Raw genomic sequence first — 24,240 nt, 5'->3', positions numbered from 1 at the left:
TGAAGACATTAAGCTAAATGAAATAAGCCAGTCAAGAGAGAAGAAATATTGTATAGTGCCTCTTATACAAGGTTCCTAGAGTAGTCAATTTCATAGAAACAGAGGGTATAGTGGTGGTTTCTAGGGACCAGGGTGCAGGACAGTGGGGAGTTCTTGTTTAATAGGGACAGAGTTTCAACTGTGGAACGAGAAGAAGTTCTGGAGATAGATAGTAAGTTCTGGAGATAGTTAGTGCTGATAGTTGCGCAACAGTGTAAATGTACTTAATGCCACAGATTGATACAGTTAAAAGTGGTTAAAATTGTAAATTTTGTTATGTATTTTACCACAATAAAAAATTATTAAAAATTCACAAAAGTCTAGTAAAACTGACAAGCAGTTATTATTAATATTGTTAATAACCTTTAAATATACAGAAATGCCAAGACACAGGTTAAATATCTTGCACAATATTATACGATTAATGAGTATTGGGACTAAGCTTCAACCCCATGTCTTGTGATCAAAATTCTAGTTTCTTATCAAGAAATGCAAAACATTTTACAAACCCACCCCAAGGCCCAGAATAATCCCTGGTCTATCATTTCTAAGGTCACTAAATAAGGCAACTGATGATTTGGTGAAGAAAATCAAATCCATTTCCATGAATAAGTAATGTGTTCATCAAGAACTTGCTAACTGGTAAAATCCCTAATTCTCAAGGGTAACTGCGAAATGTGTGACACATAGTGTTTGTTTCTCATTAAACTGTGTTAGTTTTCTGGTATGATCTTTAGGGTGTTCGTTCTCACTGGTGAGATGTAGAATCTGAATGTCTCTTCCATCACTGCTGAAAGTACAGAAACATAGAGGAAATGCTCTTGCATTTTTGCTGCTTTTCAGCTTTATCTTCTGTTTAAAACAGTGGTTGGACTTTGAAAAACACACATGCTTGCGTGTGTGGGCGCACACGTAGAGAGAGAGAAGGAAAGAAAGAAAAGAGGATGGGTGAGTACATTGGATCAGTTTTGGTTTAAGAGTTTCCTCACATCAGCATATGCTTTAGACTGCACCTGGCTTGAGAAACACTGACAAATGTTCACGGCAAAAAAGAAAAAGAAGGAAATAGGTTGTGTTTATCTCTCAGTTATGCAGGAATATACATCCTGAGGTTGAATATAAATTTATGTGTTGTTAATCAAAGCCAGAGCTAGAAGGTGTTGGTTGGGTTACTGGGTGAGTCTCTATTATTGGAAAGAATGTGTGGAAAAACCTCAAGCTTTCATTTGACAAAGGACACCACAAAACACAAACTAAAGCACAATACTCTAAATGAAATAAAGAACTATCTCTGTTAGGAACCAAGTTTATACATCTATTGTCAAAATTACTAACTATTTTTCCTTAATGCAGACATTAACTTGTGTATGCATTCTAAATCTGATATTGCCCAACCTAATCAGGAAAAATAGACAAACAAGGAAACCACTTAACGTAAAATCAGTTAGCAACATAGACATCATTGGGAGAGGCTATCAGTGAAGACTGTAGGCTTGTCAGTAAGTAATACATTTAGTATTCCTTTAGGGTTTCAGCCTCAGTTCCTTAGGCCCTATAGGGTAGAACTGAACCTAGAGATCAGGCGGGTCCAAGGGTTAAGTAGGAGTGAATCTTGATTTTATTCAAAATCAGAATTTTGATGTTGCTACCCTTGTTGACCTCAAGGTCAGGGACTTCATCTTCTCTCTCAAGTCTCAGTTCCAAATAGATACTGAGTAAATGTTTGGAAGGAAGGAAGAGAAGAAGGAATAAGAACTTAACTCTGAAGTTGAGTGATTTCTTAGAGTGAGAAAGGGAAATCTATGCAGGTCAAGCTAATGCAGAGCAATAAGCAGATGATAGCAAATAAGCTGATGACATATGTAGAGATTTAGAACAAATATTGAGGAAATTAGTTTCAGGGACAAAATCTAGGCACTGGGTTTTGGGAGTTCAAGGCACCAACCTAATCATTACAACTGGCAACATGACAAGAATCCAGTTATTGGGAACTTTATTACCAAGATCAAAAGACTTGATAGTAAGACTGACCTTAAGGTTGAGCTAGTGAGTTCCTGCCATGCTTAAGCAATTCATTTATGTCCCTCATTTGGGGTGAGGATTAGTTCCAGAGTCTGGGTAGAAGCTGGCTCTCTTGGCAGGATTTCAGCAAGCATATTGGGGTTCTTATTGTAAAGGTGGAGAACTGGATGGAAATTACAAAGGATGGAAAGGAAAAGGAGGCCAGAAAGGAAAAGGAGCCCATTCTCCAGTGATCCAAGCAGGTTACACTTTGGTTCGTGTGCGTTCAACTTCCAGATTTTCAAGTGCGAACTCTGCCTTTTCAGAGTGCTCGTTTCGGATTTTAGCTGTGATGGGGGAGGGAGTTTTCAGTTATAGGGAACCATCTTTAGAGACTCAGGGAGCACATTTTACTAGAGAAAAAGGGAAAAATATCTTTCAATATTAAGCTTAAAAGCTGAAAATGTCTGGATGCCTATTTCCTTGAGTGACTCTTAATTTTCCCTGGCTTTTCTGAAGTGCTTGCTTAGTTAGTTCTACTCCAAATAATTATTCTCACATATTCCAGCTTGACTTTTCATGTTTCAACAGTTAACATAAGCCACTGAACTTGTGGGTATTTATCCAGATCTGGCATGTGAACATTTGGAGGTTTGCTCACAAGCCCCTTTCACTGAAATCTTCTTTTCTGGGCACTGATTTGGGCTGAACACATAAAGTACAAATTGACTCTTGAGACTGAGATGCCAGGCTAAGGCTGATAGAAGATTTACTGCAGAGTGTTTAGAGTCAGTGAGCTTTGTTATGGAATTATTATAGCCTTTCCCACTGGGATGCAGTGATTTATAACCTACACATAGACAAGAGTGTTTAACTCTGTTCCCATTAATTGATTGAACAATTTACTTTCTGCTGTGTGCTCACACCTGCTCTTGATCAAAGCTGGTTCATATTCTGCTCTTGGCTATTGTGTGATGCTGTATTAATGGTTTATTGGTTCCACTGTGCCTATAACACAGCAGAGTTTATGATGTTTAATAAAATGACACGTCTAAATAGTCTCTTGGCTTTGAATTGCCTTTTTATCAAATTAATATCATGATGTGGGCTTTCCTTGTACTTTAGAAATACAAATTTCTGCGAAAGTTTGTCACACAATACTTTAAATATTCTAATAGTATTCTTGCAATATATGAGAGAGGGAGTAAGTTCTCTTTGTTAATCAGCGTTCTTTGCCATTTACTTCTGTCAGCTAGGGGGCTCCAGTAGGAGTCTGTTGGGAGAGAGGACCAGGATGAATAAAGAAAATTTTAGGCATGTTCCATATCTCCTCCTTGAAATCGGGTATTTTTAGGAGAAAACTAAGAGTTCATCACTCTGAGGAGTACATCGACGAAGGTGAAGACCTCTTTCTGAAATGAAGGAGGTGAGAAAAACAGCAAAATAAAAATCTTGTGGTAGCTGAGTTATGTTGACCTGTTTCTCTAAAGGAAACTTGGTGACTTGGATTATCTTCTCTTATGGTTATTATTAGTCACACGGGAGGTAGGAGTCTCACTTATTGAGTTTATACTCTTTATCACTATGCTATTCTGTCTCTAGTATTAGCAAACATTTACTGAAGTCTTTGTATAGACCATGTATCAAATTAAGAATTAACAGCATGAGTTCTAGAGTCAGGCTGCTTGGGGGCCAACTCAACAAATCTGAGACATGTTAAGCCTCAGAATCCTCTGTAAGCTGGGTAAAATAATACCTAGTCTAGGTTGTTGAAGTTTAAATGAGCTAAAGTTAGTAAAGTTGTTAGCACCGAACTTGGCATTTAATAAGCATTCTACAAATGTTAACAGTTATTATATCATAGTAACATTAAGTTGTAGGTATTTTAACTCTGTTTTATAGTTAAGGCAAAGTACTTGGTACATAGAAGGAAGGAAGTTGGAAGGGATGAACATATAGTTGTGGAAGTTTCCTTGGTGGTGACTCATTAGTCTGATTAATTGTTCGGTACAATTGTTCAGATTAATTGTTCAGTTTCATATATTGCCTTGCTTTCAGTAACTTAGGTTATGTGACCAACGACTACATTCCTAACCTGAGCAAAAAGCTGTAGAAATGTGTGCTTGAGGGAGAAGCCAGGGGACTAGGTTATCACCAGTGGAAAAACAAACCACGGAAAACACAGACTGTGCTAATGAAAATTATGTTCATCTACAAAGAACATCGTGACTTTTAATTGTAAGAATATAATGTCAAAACAAACAAACTAAAAATAAGAGTGGATAATGTCAAGCACATGCTTTTTCTCCTTCCTGGAGTGTTCTTATTCTGGCTTTCCAAATGACTGGCTCTTATTTATCTTCAACTTAAATGTCACTTCATCAAAGTGGTCTTATCTGATTTTCTTTTCAAAGTTACCCCTCTCTTTCAGCGCCTCCGTTAGTTCACATGGTGTCTTTGGGCAAACTGGAAAAAAGCAATTCTTCCTCAAGACTCTACTTACATTGTCAGAAAATGATATTAATGTACCAATTTATTTGAACAAGAGATTTATTGTCATCTGCCAGAAAATTTTTGCAACAAATACGCAAATCTGTAATGTCTGTGACATGAATTGCGCCTCCTAGGGTTGTGTTGTGTAAAATATGCATGACTCTATGCAGCATTCCTACAACCCTTTATCCTTTATCACAGCATTCAATTTGCTTCATTCACAGTATTTACTGCATGCTGAAATTATTTTTTGTTTATTTATGTCTTCTGCCTCCACTAGTTTGGAAGCTCCAGAAAGGCAGGGACCATGTCTATCTTATTCAGTACACAAACAGCACCTATTTCATTGTAGGTGCTCAAAATATATTTGTTTAATGAATGGAAAAGCTATTAAATAAACGCTTATGTCTATTTAATCTATCAGTCCAACTTGTCTATTCATATAGCTGAACGCAGTATATAGTAGGAGATCTCATTTAAATCTCAGTTGGATATAGAAATACATAGCATGTTGTCTTGAATGTATGAGAAAATTAATAACTATGCATTGATTTAAATTGAAAGCCTTGCTCTAGGATCTGCAAGGAGTGTGAATCGTATAAAACATGGAACTTGCTGTTATGAAATTAAGATCGAGTGTGGCACATCTTAATTCTCTTCGGTTTTCAGGATAAGAATGGGGATTTTGGAAGTAAGTATAAGAGAAGTTTTGAAGCTTTGCTTTGATGGGAGTATGGTTTTAGAAATCAAGAGTCACAATTGTTTTGAGCCTACCCTTTGGCCATAGACAAGCCTTCTCACCTTTTTGGGTCTCAGTTTATGCATTGCTAAAATAAGATATTTGGATGAGAATCCTCAGTATATTTTAGGTCACGTGCCAATACAGCATTCACACATTACCCTGAATTGAGAACCCTGTTCAAGATTATCTCTTTAATTGCCGTTAGATCATAAGAGTCTATGAATACAATACCTTGCTATGATTCCGTTTTTGCATCTATTAAAGAGAAGTAATGCTGCATGTTTTTCTCTATGTTATTATGAATTTGGTAGATATATGTGATGACACACGGTGCATACTAAGCAATCTTGAGCTCCTCTGTCTAATTTAACTAACACAGTGATTTCCAGAGTCACAATCTGTCGATTGTGTCAAATAAGAGCATTGGCCTCCCACTCCTTGTGATATTAATGAAATAATCAATTCACACTTGCGTGAGTAAAAGACGGTTGTAAAGTTGTAATCTGAAACATGGAGAGTTACGTTAGTCAGGATTTATTCACTAAACAGTATTTAGAACAGAAAGACTTAGATGCAGGGAATTGGTTATATAAATGATGGAATAAAAGAACTGAGAAGCCAAAAACTGGCAGTAAAGCAAGTCAGAAGGAAGTCAAAGGGATCAGAGGAAGGAGGCAGCATTATTAGAGCCAAGAATCAGGAGGTCCCTGCAGAAGCTACATCCATGATGATTATGTTAGGTAGGAGTTGGAACAACGAAGGAGGTGCAGGTGCTTCTTTTTATTCCAGGTTTATTGAGATACAGTTGACATACAACATTGTGTAAGGTTAAGGTGTACAACATGACTTGATACATTTATATATCGTGAAACGGTTACCACAATAGCGTTAGTCAACACCTCCACTGCCTCACATAGTTACCATATTTTTGTGTGGTAAAAACATTTAAGATCTACTCTTTTAACAACTTTTAAGTATATAATGTGGTATTGTTAACTGTAGTCACCATACTGTACATTAGATCCTCAGAACTTATTCATTTTATAACCAGAAATTTGCACCCTTTGACCAGCTCTCCATTTCCCCCCAACCCCCAGCCCCTGGAAACCACCATTCTACTCTCTATTTCTGTCTGTTCAGGTTTTTAGATTCCCCATATAAATGGGATCATACAGTGTTTGTCCTTTTTTGTTTCGTTTCTTTAACTGAGCATAATACCCTCAAGTTTCATCGATGTTGTCTCAAATGGCAGGATTTCCTTCATTCTCATGGCTGAATAATATTGCATTGTGTATATATACATACACTATATATGTGTGAGTATGTGTGTATATATATATCACCGTGTGTGTGTATATATATACATAGAGACACATATACATATATGCATACCACATCTTTTTTAGCCATTCGTCTGTTGGCTGACACTTGGGCTGTTTCCATATCTGAGCTGTTGTGAAGAGGGCTGCAATGAATATGGGAATGCAGGTATCTTTGCGAGATCCTTATTTCATGTCCTTTGGATTGTCAACTTACAAAAACGGAAGCCAATTTAAGAGGCAAAGTGTTTATTTGGGATCAAAGAATTGCAGTTTGTGGAGCAAAAATTCAGGTAGAAACCTAAATAGTACCAATTATAGGGGAGGAGCTCAGAGTTTTTATGGAAAAAAGAGAGGAGGATAAAGTAAGTCGTATTAAAGAAGAGTTCAATGGTGCCAGACGAGGTAAGGCTAGATTTGTCCTTCATTCATTGGCTTGAGATTTGGTCATCAGACAAAAGGCTAGACATTTATTCCATTGATTGGTTAGCAATTTGGTCATCAGCGAAGTCCAATTTCATCAGTGCTTACAAACAGGATATTCTTGTCCTTACTGACTTCTTGGAATGTTGGTAGTTTGCACCAGACTGGAAGATAAAGAAAACAAGATATGCAAGCAATTCCTCTTAAATGGCTGCTCCAACTCTGTTTTAATATGGCTCAACTCATGTCATCTTTCGTAGGATAAATACTCAGAAGTGCGATTGCTGGATTATATGATAGTTCTATTTTTAATTTTCTGTTGATCTTCCGTAATGTATTGCATATTGGTTGCACCAATTTACATTCCCACCAACAGTGCACAAGAGTTGTCTTTTCTCTACATCCTCAGCAACATTTGTTATCTCTTGTCTTGGTGATAGTCATTCTAACAGGTTTGAGGTGATATCCTGTGGTTTTGATATGCATTTCCTTGATGATCAGTGATGTTGAGCATCTCTTCACATACTTGTTGGCCATTTTTATGTCTTCTTTGGGAAAATGTCTATTTAGGTGCTCTGTCCATTTTTTTAATTTGATTTTTTTTTTTTTTTTTTTTTTTTGCTATTGAGTTGCATGTGTTCCTTAAACATCTTGGCTATAAACTCCTTATTAGATTGAAGATTTGCAAATATTTTCTCCTGTTCTGTTGATTGTCTTTTCATTTTGTGAATGGTTTCCTTTGTTGTGCAGAAGCTTTCAGTGCAGAACCTTTTAATGCTTTTAGAGCAGTTTCATGTATTTATTTTTGTACTTTCGTTGCTTGTACTTTTGGTGTCATATCTAAAAAATTGTTGTCCTGACCAATGTCAAAGAGAATTTGCTGTGTTTTCTTCTAGGAGTTTTATAGTTTCAGGTCTTTATGTTTAAGTTTTTAATCCATTTTGGCTTAATTTTTGCAAGTTGTGTAAGATGGGAGTCCAAATTCATTCTTCAGCATGTGGTATTCCGGTTTTCCCAACACCATTTATTAAGGAGACTATTTTTTCCCTATTTGATATTCTTGGCTCTCTTGTCAAATATTAAATGACCATATATCTGAGGGCTTATCTTTGGGCTCTTGATTCTGTTCAATTGGTCTATATGTCTATTTTTATGCCAGTACCATACTGTTTTGATTATTATAGCTTTGTAGTATAGTTTGAAATCAGGGTATGTGATACTTCCAGCTTTGCTTTTCTTTCTCAGGCTTGCTTTAGTTATTTGGATTCTTATCTGGCTCCATATGAATTTTAGGACTTTTTTTTCAGTGAAAAATGTCATTGGAGTTTTGGTAGAGATTGCATTGAATCTTTAGATGGCTTTAGAAACTATGGACAGTGTAACAATTCAATTCTTCCACTTCATGAGCATGGACTATTTTTCTATTTAATTGTATCTTCAGTTTCATTAAAGTCTTATGGTTTTCAGCGTACAGATCTTTCACCTCCCTGGCTAAATTTATTCCTATATATTTTATTCTTTTAGATGCTATTGTTTTCTTAATTTCTCTTTCTGATAGTTCATTAATAGTATACAGAAATGTAATTGATTTTTGTATACTGATTTTGTATCCTGCAACTTTAGTGAATTTGTTTGTTAGTTCTAATTTTTTTTGGATGGCGTGTTTAAGGTTTTCTGTATATAATATTATATCATATACAAATAGAGATGGCTTTAATTCTTCTTCTCCAATTTGGATGCCTTTTATTTCTTTTTCTTGCCTAATTTCATTGGCTAGGACTTCCAGTACTATGTTGAATAAAAGTAGCAAGGGTGGATATTTTAGACGAAAAGCTTTCAACTTTTTACCATTAAGTATGATGTTAGCTGTGGGCTTGTCACATGTGGCCTTTTTCACGTTGATGTAAATTCCCTCTATACCAGCTTTTTTGAGAAATTTTATCATGCATGGATGTTGAATTTTGTCAAATGCTTTTTCTGCATCTATTGAGATGATCATATGATTTTATCCTCCACTTTGTTAATATAATGTATCACACTGATGGAGTTACAGATGATTTGCAGAATTATCCCTGGAAGAAATCCCTCTTGAACATGATGTATGATCCTTTTAATGTATCGTTGAATTTGGTTTGTTAATATTTTCTTAAGGATTTTTGCATTTGTGTTTATCAGGGATATTGGCCTATGATTTTCTTTTCTTGTCCTTGTCTGGTTTTCAATCAGGATAATGCTGTCCTGGTAAAATGAGTTTGGAATTGTTGCTTCCTTTTCTATTTAAGGAAAGTTTGAGAAAGATAGGCTTTAACTCTTTGGTAAGTGTGTGGTATAATTCACTAGTGAGGCCATCTCATCCCAAACTTTTGCTTGTTAGGAGATTTTTGATTACCGATTCAAATTTTTTATTACTCTTTGATCTGTTCAGATTTTCTATTTCTTCATGATTCAATCTTGGCAGGTTGTATGTTTCTAAGAATTTATCCATTTCTTATAGGTTGTCCAATTTATTGGCATATAATTGTTCATAGTAGTTTCTTATGATTCTTTATATTTGTGCAGTATCAGTTACAATGTTTCCTCTTTCATTTCTAATTTTATTTATTTTTCTCTTGCTTTTTCTCGTATCATCTATCAAAATGTTTGTCTTTTTTTCCAAAACAACAGCTCTTTGTTTCATTCATCATTTCTATTTTCTTTTCAGTTTTTATTTATTTCTGTTCAGATCTTTGTTATTCCCTTCCTTCTGCTAATTTTGGGCTTAATTTGCTCTTCCTTTTCCGGTTCCTTGAAGTGTACAGTTAGGTTGTTTATTTGAGATCTTTCTTTTTTCTTAATGTAGGTGTTTATTGCTAGGAACTTCACTCAGAGCTGATTTTGTTTCATCCTAGAAATTTGGTATGTTGTGTTTCTATTTTTCTTTGTGTCAAGTTTTTTTATTTCCCTTTTGATTTTTTCTTTGATCTACTGGTTATTCAGAAGGGTGTTGTTCAATTTCACATATTTATGAATTTTCCAGATTTACTCCTATTATTGATTTCTACTTTACACTATTTTGGTCAGAAGGCATACTTGGAGTGATTTCAATGTTTGTTAATTTTCTATGACCTAACATGATCCATCCAGGAGAATGTTTCATGTGCACTTGAGAAGAATGTGTATTATGTTGCTGTTGGATGAAATGCTCTGCATGTCTTTTGAATCCATTTGGTCTAAATTATAGCTCAAGTCCTAGATTTATTTATTGGTATTCTGTCTGCATGATTTATTGATTGTTGAAAGTGTGGTATTGAATTCCCTTATTCTTATTATATTGTTGTCTATTTCTCCCTTCAGATCTGTTAGTATTTGCTTAACATATTTAGGTACTCCAATATTGGGTACACGTATATTTATGATTGTTTTATCCTTTTGATGAATTGACCCCTTTATCATTATATAATGACCTTCTTTGTCTCTTTTACTGCTTTTCAGTTAAGTTTATTTTGTCTGATATAAGTATAGCGATCCCTGGTCTCTTTGGGTTTCCACTTGTATGAAGTACCTTTCTTCATCCCTTCACTTTGAGCCTATGTGTGTCCCTGAATTTGAGGTGAATCTCTTGTAAGCAGTATATAGTTGAGTCTTGTTCTTTTTATCCGTTCAAAGTGTGCGTTTTGATTGGAAAATTTATTCTATTTACATTTAGAGTAACTACTGATAGGTGAGGATTTACTAATGTTAACTCATCAATTGTTTTCTGGCTGTTTTATGGTTCCCTTGTTTCATTTTTCCTCTCTTGCTGCCCTTCTTTGTGAACTGATGATTTTCCATAGTGGTATGCTTTGATTCCCTTCTCTGTGTCTTTTGTATATCTACCATAGGTTTTTGCTTTTTGTTGCCATGAGGTTTGTATAAAACATCTTATAGATATAAGTGTCTATTTTATGCTGATAACAACTTAAATTAGATGCAAAAGCTCTGCTCTTTAACTGCACACTTTTATGCTTTTGATGTCACAATTTGCTTCTTTTTATATTGTGTATCAACTCACAATTATTGTAGCTATAGTGATTTTTAATGCTTTTTCGCTTTAATCTTTTTACTAGAGTTAAGTGTTTAACACACTACCATGTTACAGTACTAGAGTATTGTGAATTTGACTATATACTTACCTTTCAATGTGCTGTATATTTTCATATGCTTTCATATTAATAATTAGCATCTTTCATTTCAGTGTGTAGAACTCCTTTCAGCATTTCTCATAAGGCAAGCATGGTTGTGATGAACTTCCTCAGCTTTTGTTTGACTGGAAATGTCTTTATATCTCCTTAATTTCTGAAGGACGAGTTTATCTGAGAAAATATTCTTTGTTGGCATTTTTTTCCTTCAGCACTTTGAATATATCATCCTATTCTCTCCTTGCCTGTAAGATTTCTGCTGAGAAAAATATGCTGATAGCCTTTGGAGATTCCCTGGTAAGTGATAAGCTTCTTTTCTCTCGCTACCTTTAAGATTCTCTCTTCATCTTTGATTTTTGAAAAGTTTTACTATATTGCATCTTGGAGAAGATCTTTTTGAATTCAATTTGTTTGAGAACCTCTAAGCTTCATGACCTTGGATGGCCAAATCTCTCCTCAGAGGTGGGAAGGTTGCAGCCATCAGTTTTTTTAAATAAGCTTTTCACTCCCTTCTCCCTCTCTTTTCCTTCTGGGATTCCAATAATTTGTAGATTACTTCCCTTGATGGTATCCCATAGTTCCTGTAGGCATTCTCCACTCTTTTTCCTTCTGTTTTCTTTGTTTTCCTATGATTCTTTTTTCTTTGTTTTCTTCTGACAGAATCACAAAGGCCCTGTCTTCCACTTTGTAGATTTTTTTTCTGCTTCATCCATTCTGTTGTTGATGTTCTCTATTGAATTTTTCATTTAATTTATCACATTCTTCAGCTCTAGAATTTTTGTTCAGTTCTTATTTATGATTTCTATCTCTGTTAAATTTCTCATTCTGTTTGTGTATTGTTTTCTTGGTTTCACTGAATTATCTTTCTGGTTTTATCTTTCTGGGTTTTTTTATTATTATTTTGTAGCTCACTGAGCTTCCATAAGATAGCTATTTTGAATTATTTATTGGGTAAATCACAGATCTGCATGTATTTGGGGTTGGTTACTGGAAGGTTATTGTTATCCTTTGGTGGTATCATCTTTCCTTGATTTTTACTGTTCTTTGAAGTCTTGCATTGCTGTCTTTGCATTCAAAGTAGCAGTCATCTCTTCATCTTTACTGACTGACTTTAGGAGAGAAATACCTTCCATCAGCCCTGCTACAGATTCTGAGGTTTTCTCAGAACTTCTATGGATATGCCTGCTCCCCACTTCTTGCTTTCTCTGTGGCAGATTTCTTAAACTTGTATGCCTTTTTTAGATCCTAAGATGCATCAGGTCAGGTGCTGATAGCCTTTATGGTTTCCCTAAGGTGGTGCTATATGCTCAAATTTGAGGTCTTTCCCTGGCCTGGAAATTTGGGCAGGCTTTCTGCATGTGCTTATTAGCTTTTTGCCAAAGCTCTCCCTTGCCATTATTGAGAGCAAGCACAAGGGTCCAGCCATGGAGTGGAAGGGTATGGAGGTGAGGCTCACAGAGCACTGGGGATGCCTGTGAGCCAAAGGGGGGATCTCTGAGCAAGGTACCTTAGCAACTTGTGGGCAGATCTTCTAATGGAGTCTGCAATGCCATTAGTAGGATCCACATCCTTTTGATATATTCTTGGCTGTGGTTCCTGTTCTCCCATTTGCTCACCATCTCCCAGTCACTTAGTTTTTGATTCAGTACTCTGGATGGGGCAAGAGAGAGAGGGAAACTCTTTGGCAGAGTTCCACACAGCTGGGGAAGCTGGGCACTTAGATGCTCTCAGTTCCTCTACAGGAGAAATTGCTGGCTTCAGAGGGCTCTTTTGGCACTGAACTGTGCTGCCTTGAGTGAGGGCTGATGTGGTTAAAGTTAGTGAGTCTTATCTTGGATTTTTTTTCTCTAATGGTGTGTTGGCATTTCTCCGCGTGACTCCTGGACTTCCATAAAGGTTCTCACCCATAGGTAATTATGTAAGTCAGTGTTCTCTAGGGATTCCAAGACTGTGGCCATGAGGGACTGGAGCTGATTCATGAGCCGATTCAGGGTCACAGCTGAGACTGAGGTCTGTATGCCTATTACTCAGTGCATGGATGAGTGAGACTCCTCCTGTGTCCCTTGGCATATGGTGCTGGATCACTCATGTCCCACAAAGGCACTTTTGTCCATAAATGGGTGCCAGTTGTTGTTGAGAGAGGGATACAATAAAGGATGTCTCATTCAGCCATCTTGCTGCTGTCACTTGCAGCTGCTTCTAAAGATGTTGCCTGAAGGAGAAAGGGGATGGGATAAAAAACCTGGATAGTTTCTTCTTTCCACACTTCAAATTTTTGCCAAGACCTTCCACTGACTAAAAGGAGCTGGAAACAGGCCTTCTGCATTATTTGCAATACAGAATAGAGCAGAGGAGTCAATCTATGGATCTGTGAGCAAACAGGCGTGGGATAGGCATAAATATCTCTCATCCTTTATCTAATAAAGAAGCATCCCAGCATGTAAGAAATTCAGAGAACAGACTTTGTCTAAAATAGAGAAAAATGTATTTCCCTAATTTAGCATTTTATTCTGATTAAATTTGACACCGAAACTAGAGGATCAAAATACATAAATCTTGATTTATGATCCATTTTGACTTTCAAAGTGGTTAAAATTGCTGAATACTTGTACTTTCAACTCAATCAATTGCTATATGGCCAATCACTCAGAAGGTTAAAAATATAAAAATAATTATGCTGTAGTCAATTTATACCGTCATACAGACTTGGTGTTGATTGTGATGAGCGCTAACAATCTGAAAAGTAAGAAAAAAATTTGAAGTGACCTTGAAAACACTTCTGTGAAGTTCAATGACAAAAAACACAATACTGAAGTGCACGAGGAAATGAGATGGAGATGGAAGACATTCTAAAGAAAAATCATGTTATTGTGTTGGAGGAAGGGAGTGGCATTTATCTAATCTGGAAGGAAATTAAAGTAAAAAGCAATGTGCCATTTTATGAATTATCATCTCTTTGAAATAAAGTAAAACTGAAAATTGATGTAAATAGCCCTGGAAAACTACTTTACCTTGGCTTCATTTTCAGATGATGAAACTTTACCTACCTTTTGGGTACTGTTTCAATACCATCCTCCTATGGGCTTTCTTTCTTCCCACCTTCAATCAGATGTTATCCTTCTTCAATTTACTTGTATTTATCTTATGTGATTTACTATATCAGACTTTTTAATAATCGTATTATGGGTTTGTAAGCTCCTTGATTAAAGAGATCTTGGCCAATTCATTTTAACATCCATCACAGCATTTTTGCAGTAAATTCTCCATAAATTTTTCTTCAATTGTCTAATTACCTAACAGACTGTATGTTCACATTAATTCATTCCATAGGTATTTAAGCATTTACAAATGCTCTCCACAATAGATCTCAGACATGGAGCTTTGGAATGACTGTTAGGTTACAGTTCTCTAGTCTTTTAAGCTGTTTTATATTTATTTATTTATTTAAATTTTTATTGAGATATACGTACAGAGACAGCACAAATTATAAATATTCAGCTTTGAGCTTGATGATTTTTCACAAACTGAATATAGCTATATGACCAGCACTGAGATACAAAAATCAATGTTACCAATACCCCATAATCCATTCTCTCTCTCTTCCAATCATTACATACTTGTCCCAGAACAATTACCATCCTGACTTCTGCAGTTTTGCTTGGCTTCCTTTGCTTAACATTAAATATTTTAAGATTTTTCTATTTAGGTAATATTGTTACAAATTATTATTTTGCAATACTATACAGTATTTCATCATGTGAATATCATGATATCTTTATTCATTTACTGGTAATGGGAATTTTGATAATTTCTAGTTTGGGTTTATTAGAATTACTACTTCTGTGAACATTCCAGAACATGCATACATGCACATGTATATTTGTGGAATGAATTGCTAAAAGTAAAACTGTTTTGCATGTTTTATGCATATGTTACTGGACTCTGTTCTGTTCCATTGCCCAGTTTGTCTATACTTGCACCAGAGCTTTATAATGAATGTTTATAATAGGCACATAGCAAGCTAAAAAGGAATTCAGCTTTCTGGTTCTTTAAGACTGCCTTGATATTCTTGGGCCTTTGCATTTCCACATGAATTTTAGAATCAGCTTTACAAGTCCCACCCAAACCTGCTTTTTAAAAAGCATATGTTGATTTTAGAGATTAATCTGGGGCAAAATTAATATCTTTACAATACTGAGTCATCTGTTCATTGACGTGGACTTCCATTTCTTTAGGTCTATTAAAATTTCTCTCAAAAATATGTTGTAATTTTTGGTTTATAAGTTCTGCATATCTTTTAGGCCACATTTTCCTAGGCAATTAATGTTTTTAGATACTATTGTATATAGTATATTTAAATTTTTTTTGCTAATATATAGAAATAAAATTGATTTTTAAATATCGATCTAGTAGCTTGTGACCTTGCTAAATTCACCTATAAATTGCTCTACTTTTTTGAAAGTTTTTCCATGTATTGGCAGATTTTATATATATAATCACATAATCTGCCACCAATGATAGCTTTATCCCTAGCCATTTTGCCTTCTGTTTCTTTTCGTAACTTATTGTACTGTTTAAGACTTCACATACAATGTTGAAAAGAGTGGCCTACAGTAAGCATCCTTGTCTCGTTTCAAATTTCAGGAGCAAAGTCTCCTATAGGTCATTACTGAGGATTATATTTGCTCTAGGTTTACTTTTTTAAAAGAAGATGTTCTGTAAATCCTAGTTTGTTAAAGTGTTTTTTTTTTTCTTTTAATAGTGGTAGATTTTGAATTTTTTACTTTTTTCTACATTTATCTGGATGATCCTATGATTATCTCATTAGTTCTTTTAAAGCAGTAAATTAAATAGATTAACTTTTGAATTTTAAAACAATCTTGCATTCCTGGAATATCCAAATTGGTTGTGATGTTATCTTTTTAAATATTTATTTATATATCGTTGGATCTGATTTTCTAATATTTGTCAAAAATGTTTGCATCTATAATTATATGAGATAATGATTTGTAAGTTTCCTGTCTTGTAATGTTCTTTGAAAAGTTTTAGAATAGAGATTGTTAGCTTTATAAATAGAGGCAGAGTATCCACTCTTTTTCTATTTTTCTGGATGAGTTTGTGCAAGATTGGTATAACTTATTCCTTAAATATTCAGAAAAATTCACCAGGGAAGCCATCCACACAACACTAGAATTTAGCAAGTGTCGCACAGGGAAAACCAGCCAGGCACTTTTGTTCCCTCGTATTTCTAAATTTTGTCTACCACCACACAATCTCTCCAAAATTTTGCTGGTTTTTCATTCCCCCAAAAGAGGCTTTCAGCAAGTTCTGTAGTCAGCTGTGTCCAGAATTGGCAAATGCTCCTTGATGAAGATAAAAACTAGATGTGGTCAGGTCACATTGGAAATATTCTACCTTTCTGGGCTTTTAGGTCACCTAAACATCATTGATTTCATTGCTCTTCGATGCCTTAAAATATGTGGGTTTTGGTAATATATGTGACTTTTTCTGGTTGTTATTGCAAAAGTACTGGCCTGCCATTATATACTTCATTCTACCTGCACAGAATTGTAGGCTGCCTTAGTTTTTCAAACAGATGGCAGTCTTTCAATTGTCTAGAGTCAATGTTCTAGAAGACTAAAGGAGTTCTTTATGTCTTTTTAATGTTTATGAATGTTATCCATTCATTGATTTTGTTTTTATTCAGAAAATAGTATCTGCTGACTTTATGTATATGATAGTCATTATTCTATCATAAATTTCCAAACTGGGTTGGATAAGAATTGTCTATGTTCTTATTTAAAACACAGATTAAAGGGTCTCAGTCCTGGAAATTCTCCCAAATGATTGTGTTGAAGCCTAGGATTCTGGAATTTTAATATACTTCTCAGGCAATTCTGATATAGCCCATCCACTTGAAGGCATTTGGAAACCACTGAACTAGGCATGAAGTGATTAAAAAGTAATGTTCTGAGTCACTATTTTTATGATGGAATGCAGGAAATTTCATGGACTATAAATAGGGAGGAGATCAATTTTCAATTCCCATTCCTAGCAGATATAGAAATACAGATCTTTAAAAAACGTTTAAAACCATTTCCCAACATCACAGTACATAAAAGAAAGTATAGATGATAGAAAGAAAGTAAAAGCCAGAACTAAAGAATTCTGTTCCTACGGGTAGAGCACCGTCTCTCAGCTTTGGCTGTGGTAAGATTTCCTGGAGGCTGAAAAGCCATGCCTAGCATGATTTAGAAAAGACCAAGAACTCTGGGTTATTAGTTAATATGGACCCTGAAATAAGAAGCAAATACTACTGAACAGACCACATGATATGGTACAAGAACAATGTTCATCACACAGAAGAGAGCTCACACTGGACCAAAGCGGTTCCTGTAGCCCCACTATTGGATATTATTATAACCAGTATTTTAATGAAAAGGAACTAGAATTTGATGTTAAAACTATTTTTTTGTGAGTAGTTATATAATAGAAAGCTGTTTATATGAGATCTCATTTCAGAATATAGGTTTGGTTATTTTCAATAAATAATTTTGTTGTCTTCATAGTTCCAAATTTTAAAAAAATTTTCCCAGTACTATTTTTAAAAATATGCTTTTACTTGAATTTGGTACCCAGAAATGGCAAGAGGTATGTCAAGATGATCTTTACCAAATTATCTCTAAATGAAGCCTTATCTATGTGTGCCACAACATTAGGTGACACACTGGATATATGGTAATTTAAAAGTGTGCTTGATATAATGTAACAAGTGTGATTGTGGATGTATACATAGGATATTAAGTGAGTAGAGAAAAGTAAGTGCTCAATTCTGTTTGTCAGAGGAAGTAGGGTCAGTGAAGTTCCACCAAAGAGATGATCTTCAATGTATTTTAAAGTTTAAGTATGAATAACATAGGTGGATAAATGTGTGTAAGGGGATTCAGACACAGGAGACAACATATGGTAGGAAGTGGCCGCATATAACAATATGGTGTGCTTTGAGAAGTTCATACCCACTTGGACTGACATATCAGGTATTAGTTAAGGTATAGACGGGGGAGGAGGTTGAATAGTTTAAGGGATATTTGACTTCAGATGGCGTTTTAAACAATGCTAATACGTTTGGACTTTATTCTGACGATGAATTATGTCACTGATAGACTTTAAACAAAAGACTGGCATGAACAACTTTGTTTCAAGAAGATCATTTGGGCAGTGTGTAATGTGGTTTAAGACAGGGAGATTCTAAGGGCAGAATAACAGTCACAGTTGCTTTCCAAGACTTCAATTTTGAATATGTAGAGGAGGAGATGGATTTTAGAGACATATTGAAGATATAATTTATAAAACTTGACCCTTGATTAGCTGAGGAGTAGGGAAAAAGTGGGAAGTTGAGAATGACCCTAGGTTCTGGCTTCATTAGCATTATGATGGAAATAACAAAGACAGAAGTTACATGAGAAGAAAAAAATTTGCAGGAAAAAAATGAGCTTAGATATAGACTTGATGCTTGTACTGAGTATTGATGATGATTAAAAAAATAGGATGATGTGATTTGTGATTTATAATAAGAAATATATTTGGTCTTCCTCTCCACTTCTGGCACAGAGCTCCTAAAACCCCTGGAATTTCCCAAGTGATGAGAGCAACAAAGATGTCTTCTGTTATATTAATGAGGTGACTTTTGGACACCACCTAAGGATGGAGGCTGATTGCCAGTGGAACCAACCACATGATTAGAGGGCTGGAACTTTCAGTCCCTCCCCCCTGACCTCTCTGGAGCTAAGAGGGGCTGGAGGTTGAATCACCCACCAATGGTCAATGATTTAATCAATTAAAACAACATAACGAAGCCTCCATAAAAACCAAAAGGATGGGATTCGGACAGCTTCCAGATTGGTGAACACACATAGATTCTAGAAGAGTGGTGTGATTAGAAAGGGCATGGAAGCTCCAAGCCCTTTCTCCATCCCTTGCCCTCTGCATCTCTTCCACCTGATTGTTCCTGAGTTCTATCCTTTTATAACAAACCAATAATCTAGAAAGTAAAATGTTTCTCTGAATTCTGTGACCTGTTTCAGCAAATCAGCTGAATCCAATGAGACAGTCATGGGAACCTGTGATTTATTTCCAGTCAGTCAGAAGTACATGTAACAACCTGCACTTGTTACTGGCATTTGAAGTCCCAGGAGGCGCTCATGGGAAACTCCAGTCTGTAACTTGCCGGTCAGAACCACAGGTAACAATCTGAGCTTGAGACTGGTGTTTGAAGTTGGGGCGGTTGCAGTTTTGTAGGACTGAACCCTTAACCTCTAGAATATAATACTATCTCTGCATAGATAGTGTCAGAATTTAGTTGCCTTCTTGGACACTCTGCTGGTGTCACAATTGTTTGTTGGCAGTGTGGGAAATCCCTCTTCCCCCTCCACAAGTTGGAATTGGGTCCAGGAACCCAAAAGACATGACAAATACAACAATTTCAAGCTTCTAATAGAAAATTTGGGTGCCAGAAAAGAAGTTGGAGTCATCAGCACATACGTAGTAGTTAAAAAGACAAATAGAACATGTAGGAATCATAAGTAGAATGAAAGAAGCAAGAGGTCCAAGGACAGAACTCTGGGGAATATCAATGTTTTGTGATGGACAGAAAAAAGGAAGCCACAATAGTAGAAATTTCTTAAAGATAATAATCATAGAAGTAGAAGAACTATAAAGTGGATACTAAATAAAGAGATCAATGGGGACAAATAATGCCGAGGGATGAAGTAAAGTTTGGCAATTGGGAACTATGTCACAGACTGCTCATTATCCTCTAATACTTATTCTCCCATTCTTTATGATGATAAAATGGCTACCTAGAATTAACATTACATTCTTCATCCTCTTTTGCTGTTAACTATGGTCAAATGACTATTTCTTGCCAAGGAAGTGTAAGAATAATTGTCTTATCAAAATTTCCAAGATTTTTCCTTAAAAAGTAGCTGATCAAGCCCTTTTGTTTTCTCCTTTGTTTCACGCTTCTTTCCTCTGTTTGAATTGAAGACCTAACTTCTGGAGACGAAGCAACCGTCTTAGACTATAGTAAGGTCCTATGAATGAGAGTCAAGCTAGCAAAGCTGTACATCCAGGTAGTCTGTGTTCTCATAGACCTCATGGAGCAGCTCTGCCATGCTGTCCCTGGACTTCCCAGATTAAGACTTTATCTTGAATAAGAAACAAATGTCTACATCATTTATGCCTTATTGTTTTATGTTTTAATGCTATTTGTTGTTGACCTTAATCCTAACTGATACGAGATCCTTGATCAACTTTGTTGGAGTACTTTTCATGAAATAACAAGCATTAGCCCTATCACTCTACCTTACACAGTGAATGGTATATGAGTAAGTAAATGTAGTAAGTAACATCTATCTTTTCAAGAAATTTGATAGAAAAACCATGGTACAGCTTCTCTGCATTGTGTAGCCATTTTAAGTGATAAATAGTATAATAATGAGGAAAATTGCTTATGATGCAGCATTCTTTGGAAAATTAGGATACAAAAGAATATATATTACATAAATACAATAACATCAAACTATCCCATTTGTTGAGGGGAAAAGACCTAAAAGAATGCATCAACCTGTTAAAAATGGCGGTCTTTGAAGAAAAAGACTATATATGGCATTTATTTATTTTCTTTATAGTATTTTATATCCTAGATTTTATTTAATAAAATTATTTTTTATCTAAAATAGAATAACTATTGAAGGTATTAGAAGACAGAACACTGACATAAAAAGTAAAGATTTTCTAACAAGGAAAAAATAAAGATTTTCTGGGGTTGAGACTGACAATTGAGGCATCAATACTTATTCCCATCTATCTAGATACAGCAGAATTATCTTAAGTATCATTCTGCAACCTTAGTGTAGGAACAGAGAAGTTGAGAGGCTAGAATGACCAGGCCTATCGTTTTCCAGGAGGATATTGTGAAAGGGGAAAAGGATGAGAAGTTGTGACTGAAATGATGGGTCTTTGTGATTTGACCAGGCGAGGAAGGAAGTGAAACCAAAAGACTGATTGAAATCTGAGACTCTAGCACCTCTGAGGCCAAGATCTGTTATAATGTGGGTGAAGAAGCAAGAATCGAAAGGGTTGAGATAATACTAGAGTAGGTATTCAAATTTAAGATTTCAAAGGTGTACGAGTTATAATGATTACTCTTTCTGGTTGTGACCCTGGACTGGGCTGCTGAAGTGGAGTGCTGTGTTAAGGTCATTGGAGACCTGTTAGTTCATTAACTTAGTGATTAGTCATAATGTTTCAATGAGGCTTACAATTTCTTTACATTAATGGAAATCCAAATAAAGCCTTAGTATCACAAATATAAAGAGATAGTTGAGAATAAGTGCAGTATCTAATAACTTTTAGACTCTTTCCTAATAAATGATTGTGATTATTTATTATAATTATTAATGGAAAATGGAAAAAGAAACTTCAATTATAAAAAGGCTTTAAAAAAAAGTTAAGAAACTGTTTCTAAAAAATACCCCAAGGTGCATAGCAGACGTGAAAACCCCACTTCAGAAATTCCATTTATACTCTCAGTCAGCCTTAGTCATTCCCTTCTGTGTTTTCACAGCACCTGCATATTTCTACTTAATGAAATAAACATAAATCATTTTCTACAAAAATGAAATATATTTCTACATGTGTTTCTTAAACAGATTGTGAAATCCTTGACTTCAAAGACTTTGCTCTTATTCTGTCAAAATATTGCACAGTGTTTGGCACATTATGGGTGCTCAATACATTTCTGTTATGTGAATGTTTTGCCTGACATGGTGCTAAAGATCTATATTTCTGTAGCTTGTAATTTGAGAGTTAGTCATTCAAAACGAATGGTCTTACATTTCCAATCATAGAATATGTTCAAGCATAAGTAGAGGGCTGACTAGTTGGAATTAGAAAAAGCACGCTGACAACAGGTTGGGAACTATATGGTTTTACATGCTCCCTCCAAGCTTATAGATTCTGTACGTCTATAACAATTAGTTGTTTGCTTCTCTTTATGGGTTAATATGGTCATAGATACGATCTCTTCTCACTGTGCATTGTAGAGCTGGAAAACATATCAATTACCAATAGTACATCTAATTACAAAATTATAGATCCTCAGGGTTTAAAGGAACATTAAATGTCACTTCATCCAAGAACTCATGTGTTTGAAAACCTCCAAGTTACATGAGAGAAACTCTAAACACAAGGCAAAGAAAGATAAGTACTTCTCAATTTGTTCACTTCTTTCTCAGCTTTATTAGGGTTCTGTGGTTCTCATGAATATCCTTTTTTATCCCCTCCCATGTTTATAAGGTATTGAGACATAATCAACAAACAAATGGGGATAAAAATGATAATATTGCTGATCGGAGACAATAGCTGCAGATGTGTAGTCATAAAGGACAGCCTATTACTTACCCCTGAATTGAACTTCTTCCCCCAGCCTAAAAGGCTTTGCCTTTTGAAGGCAAAGTCTGAACTTGTAAACTTATCACATGGTGGAGAACCTACCAAATGCATTTCCTCTGCGGAAAGAAGCTGAGCATGAAGATGCTCAGTTGTGCCTGTTCCACGTCTTCTTCCAAATGCACAAGTAACATAAGTGACTCCTCCTCTTTGGGGAAGGAGGAGTAAGAGGCTCTTCCCATACTTTTCTCTCATGAGGAGCAGAGTAGAAATCCCCTCCTACTGCACACACCATTCCTCTCCCTTCACAACACCCATGCCCAGGTGTGGTCCTAAGTAGCACAGGGACTTTCACAAGATGACTCTATCTCGTACCGTCTTTGCTAAAAATACCTAATGATCTCCCATTTCCCCTGTCTTGTTCCCCATTTCCTTATGGCTCTGATCTATATGCTACCAGCAGATATGATTGATCTGTATTTTGGGTAGTGTGTTCCACCTTTCATAAATAAGATATTATATTTTACGTCTGAAGGTCTTCCTCCAAGACTTTATGAGAGGCTATTGGGGAAGACATTTAGGGGGAAGCAATTCATAATAAATGCCCTCAGCTGAGATATCAAGGCAACAGATTACAGTGGGGAGTCAATCCTACTGGGTGAACTGCTCCTTAAGGTATTTATTATGAGTGGACTCTTTTCAACCAGGCTTGTTTTTTCTCCCCAAACAAAAGATACTTAGTCAGGGAATACAAGTTCCTACAGCCCATTCATATGACCTCATATCATTGATGACTATCTGGTTCCTCATGCTTGCATCATATAGCTAAGAATCCCTAAATCAGAGGCCATAAAGTCAAATATCTACAGAGGCCAAGTAAACAATGTAAGTGAGTAAAGACAAAAGGTGGAATTTATGAACAAATAATGGAGAGTGTGCCCAATAGAAAGAAGATGCCCCATGTGAAGAGGAAGCTGCTACTCTGTGTTACCATTTGTCATGATGCTACATGGTAAATTAGCTGTCTTTCTATCTTCAAATTTTTAAAGGGAAGCTGAGAAACTCAGACTTTTATGCGAAGTCCTTTGTATGTGAAATGTATACAACTGAAAATAAAAAACAAACTATTTCCACCACATTAAAACAAAACAAAATAAAACCCCAAACTAAAATATTCAGCCTGTATATGGCCCATAAGCTGTGCGTTCACAGCTGTTCCTCTGTATTAATTCACTTGACTCTTGACCCACTTTCTCTTCTTCGTACCAGATAGGGTCCAAGCCCCCTCCCAGCAGGTCTTCTCTGCCTGATATCCATGTAACAGCCCCTGCCCCAATACTTTTGACTGTATTCAAAGAGCCAAGCTCCCCTCCAGTTCGTTCTCAGAGAACCAGAATCACAAAAAGTCTTTTTCAAATTAGAGTTTTGCTTTTAAAGAAAATATGAGTTTTCATAACGTGAACCAGGGAATGTCATTTTAAAATTTGTTTCTTTGCCGTTGGACCTGGCACAGTCAGAGCAAAAGGATTCAGGTTAGCTTTGGGCGTGCGATGTAGTGAACAAATCCTTGATGAGAAGTCTGATAAACATAGCTTCTAATCTTGTCTCTGTCATT

This window comes from Equus caballus, chromosome 27 (assembly GCF_041296265.1).
Source record: "Equus caballus isolate H_3958 breed thoroughbred chromosome 27, TB-T2T, whole genome shotgun sequence".
Lineage (NCBI taxonomy): Eukaryota > Metazoa > Chordata > Mammalia > Perissodactyla > Equidae > Equus > Equus caballus.
The sequence above is the reverse complement of the archived record's forward strand: the minus strand, read 5'-3'. Positions refer to the sequence as shown.